A 4,827-nucleotide genomic window follows, 5' to 3' on the forward strand; every position below is an offset into this window, starting at 1 on the left:
ATGTTGACAATCGAATGCGAACTCTAAGGACCATGTGGTCCACTATTCAGACTATTAGAAAGAAGAGTGGCTTTGGCTGGGATGATGAACTAAAAATGATAACATGCGACGCGAAGACATACCAAGAAGAAGTCATGGTATGGCTTCCAACTATATTTTCTTAATATAAATGATAATATATGTTTTTGCCTTTTATATGAAATTTATAGTGTCATTCTTTTTAGGATTCCATTGCTTTTATAAGGTTTTTCAAATATAACTTTCATGTGCGGATCTATTGTAAAATCTGGTCTCAGCATTTGTACATTGTATTTTCTGTTGTATTTATCTTCAAAATCATGAGTTATGTCTCTTGTTCCCTAATAGATTTTTTTGTTTATTATTGACCTAAATCATTTAATGGCATCTATATTGAATTGAATATTGAATTTATGAGTGAAGTGATTATTGCATTGTTATTATACGTTCCTTTTTCCCTTACAGGTGCATCAAAAGCATACGGAGATCTAAACAAAAAAATTGAGATGTATGATGAATTAGCTATTGTTGTGGGGAAGGACACAGCCACGGGTGGCTTTTTTAAGTCCTATGTGGATATTGAGAATGAACCAGACAATGGGGACAGTGCTGAGTTTATTGCAGACAATGTGGAGGAAGCTGTGGTCGAGAAAGGGAAGAATGCAGTCGAGTCATCCACCATTGGGTCGGGAATGTCCAAGTCCCGCAAAAGAGGGTGTGCACCTTCAAATGCTGATGATAGTGTGCTGACTGATCTGTCTGATCAGCTGAAGGAAATAGCTGTGGCTCTGAAAGAAATCAATCGGGGCCCAGTAGATTACACAGCTCTTTACAATGAGGTCATGGCTATGATGGCGGATGGGTATAGCGAAGACATGCTCGCAACTGCGTTTGACCATCTTTGTGAAAATGAGAAGGCAGCACGGGGATTTCTAGCCAAGAATGCTAGGTTGAGAAAGCTGTGGTTGGATGGTTTTTTGTTCTCACAACTTTGACTTGTTTGTTTCATGTTGACTGTGACGGTAGCTTTAGGAATTAAATTTTGTTGTAGTACTAGTATTGACCTACCATTGTATTATATATGTCGTCTTTTGTATTATTGGGACGATACAATTGCCCAAATTATGTATTTGTAATGTTCAGATACCACGAGTAGGTATCATTTTTGTACACCATGGAGGTGTAATGCCAATGGTGAACGATTGATATGGCTGTTTTTATATAAATATTATGGGTACCATTCAAATGATTATTTTTGATGTTGAAGTGGATGATTATTTTGTACTATTACAGATATGTCTAGGTAATGCAAGTGCTTGAATTTGGATGATTATTTTTGATGTTGAAGTGGATGATTAGTTTTGTACTGTTATAGGTTTGTCTAGGTAATGCAAGTGTTTGAATTTGTAAGGCATTTCATATTTTCCGTAAAATGATCCACAAACCAAACATGGGAATTGATTTTCCGTAAAAAAAATGAATTTCATTTTTCGTAAAATGTTTGACTGAACCAAACATGGGAATTGATTTTCTATAAAACGGAAAACATTTTCGGTAAAATATTTGAATGAACCAAACACCGGAATTGATTTTCCGTAAAACGAATTCCGAGGCAGCCAAACAGCCTGAATATATTTTCCTTTTCTCGAAAATAGCATTTTTGGAAAATATTTATTTTCCGGAAAATATTTTACGTGAACCAAACGCAGCCTAAGTCTCTAAGATGGCACATAATTCATTTCAAGTAATGGCAAAAATGATTAAAAATTGTAATAACTTGTTAGTGTAAACTTTCAGAACAAATTGAATTTAACACGGTAGTGTTCTGTGTTTAAATCCTATCTCAAGTCTGATCTCTCCAGTTATGCCTATACAATGTTGCAAGGTTTTAACTCTAATTTTTAAATGATTGACTTTTTTTTTTTTTTTTTGGGGGGAATAAAAAAAAATGATTGACTTTGAACACAAGGTTGTAGACTTGTAGTATACTACTTTTAAATTTAATGAACTTAAAAAGTCTAAATTGATGGCCAAAGAGGATGCACGAGTTGGAAGTGGAAAAATCACACTCCAAAAGACAATATATAAATATATATTTTGCATTAATTACTCTTAAAAAAAAAGTCAATATTATTGTTTAAACCAACAGAGAGTCTATTAGTAAATATTCAACTTGGGTGATTGGCTGTTTGGCAGGGTCAAAAGTCCAAACTCAATTCAAAGTTATTATTGGATGTAAGTTGTTGTTGTGACTTGAATGCAGATTTTTGTAAGCCACACATATTTTCGGTTTCTGGTGTAAAGGTTGAACTTTGAAGCGTATTAAATAGAACGCGGTTTTCTATTAAAACTGAGCTAGTGACCTGTAGCAATATTTGTTTCTATCTTCCCTCAGAAGTTGACAACTTATTATTATTATTATTATGAAATAATTGAAGATTTCAGTCATCGGCATACAAAATACCTAATGCTGTATCACACTCTCTGTGATAGTAATTATCTTCAAAGTAGTTCTTTGACATTTTTGGCACATACAAATGTGAAAGCAAAAGAGATTCCTTTATTTTACAGGAAAAAAGAAGATGCCTTTTATTCATGAGGGTCCATATGACAGCAAGACTGCTCCAATAGAATTTGTTTTTTGTAAAACCTTATTACGTTGCATACATGATATCTGGGTTTTTATAAACGTCCCCAAGGTACATGGTCTTAATCAACTGGTGCTTCTATAATTGTAAATTTGTAAAACGTGCAGGCTTTTTGACCTTCCATTTTGTCAACTACCATCATTCTTGATGAATGAACACAAAACAAATTGGGGCTCTTTAAAGTGCCACTAATCTTAGAGTCTATTTGGATGAAGGGGGAAGAATGAGAAGCGGAGAAAAGTAGAGTAGAGTAGGTTAAAAATATGCTAATTTTAGACTAAATTTATTCTACTCTACTCCACTCCTCCTCCCTCCCTTTCAACCCAAACGAACCATTAATTACAAGTACAGAGAATATCTAAAAATGTAATAAGACCAATAACAGTATAAAGCATGAGCCCAACTACAAAATTTAGAGCATCAAAGCAAACCCCCCCCCCCCCCCCCCCCCCTTGGTTACCTGCACTGAATTAGTGTTTCACATTATGGTTTATTTCCGCTTCTTCCAATCTTAGGCATATGTTTAAATGTCTTGTGGAAACTAAACTGCTTTAAATGTTTGCCACCTAAGCAATATTTTATAGCTAAAACCACCCCATTTCAGAAATGGGCAGTTATTTACATCTATATGTTACTGGATGTTATGGTTGAAAGCTTTTAAATTTTCTTAAACCTGGCCCCAAAAATCAATTTCTTATTTTATGGTGCCTTTCCGAATGTGGGGCTCGGGATTAGCCCAATGTATCCAAAACCTCTTGTGGTGCCTTGGCACTGTGGTTCTAACCCTACCAGCGCCCTCCCCATATTTGCCTTTCAAAACAAATGATTCCTTTCCGAATGTAAAATTTCAAATTTCAAATTCTCTCTAAACTTATCCAGCCATTCCAGTGTCCATTTGATGACCAACATTCTCTTCATTTATGTAGGCATTATCATTTTATGGGCCATTTTTACTTAATAATACTTTTTTTTTAAATTATTTTTAGTTAGGACTATTCTAAAAATATTTGGAAATATTGCCTTTTTTAAATCTCGTCTCTTTATGAGACGAGTTCCATTTATTAAGAAATATTAGATAACCCATTCTATCTACAATACACCTCTAACTTACTCACATATTTTCTTATATAATTTTGATCACGGTAGTTCTTCAAAGACGTCTATAATATTGTTGGTTGCAATTACTTGTCTAAGTTCACCAACCATGAATCCATGATGTGTCCAACATTGCCAAAAGACTCTCATATGAGTTAATAGGATATTAGCAAATCCCCTCTTCTTTCTATGCCATGTCACCCCATAATGGCTTATAGTTGTGATTTAGTCAGAGTTGCACAAGATGCATATGTTGAATGAGATCCTAACTCTTTTTTCCACATGATCTTGAACTCTTCGAACTCATCCCTCCTTAAAGCATGTAAGTGTGCTATATAATGAGTACGTTATCTAATATTGCGCTCCATTTGCAGCCTCGGTTCAACTTGCTATTAATAATAATATTGGTAGTAAGTGGAACTTGTCTCTTTTACAAACAAGTTTCATGTCTTGAAGAGATATTAGTTTCATGTTTTTCATCGAGTTCACTTGGACTGCACATAATGTCAGCTTACNTACTCACATATTTTCTTATATAATTTTGATCACGGTAGTTCTTCAAAGACGTCTATAATATTGTTGGTTGCAATTACTTGTCTAAGTTCACCAACCATGAATCCATGATGTGTCCAACATTGCCAAAAGACTCTCATATGAGTTAATAGGATATTAGCAAATCCCCTCTTCTTTCTATGCCATGTCACCCCATAATGGCTTATAGTTGTGATTTAGTCAGAGTTGCACAAGATGCATATGTTGAATGAGATCCTAACTCTTTTTTCCACATGATCTTGAACTCTTCGAACTCATCCCTCCTTAAAGCATGTAAGTGTGCTATATAATGAGTACGTTATCTAATATTGCGCTCCATTTGCAGCCTCGGTTCAACTTGCTATTAATAATAATATTGGTAGTAAGTGGAACTTGTCTCTTTTACAAACAAGTTTCATGTCTTGAAGAGATATTAGTTTCATGTTTTTCATCGAGTTCACTTGGACTGCACATAATGTCAGCTTACGGGCAGAAATTGTATCTCGTATCTTGAAGAGACGAGTTCAGGCTAGGA

The sequence above is a fragment of the Quercus suber genome, unplaced genomic scaffold (assembly GCF_002906115.3).
Source record: "Quercus suber isolate HL8 unplaced genomic scaffold, Cork oak 2.0 scaffold_729, whole genome shotgun sequence".
Lineage (NCBI taxonomy): Eukaryota > Viridiplantae > Streptophyta > Magnoliopsida > Fagales > Fagaceae > Quercus > Quercus suber.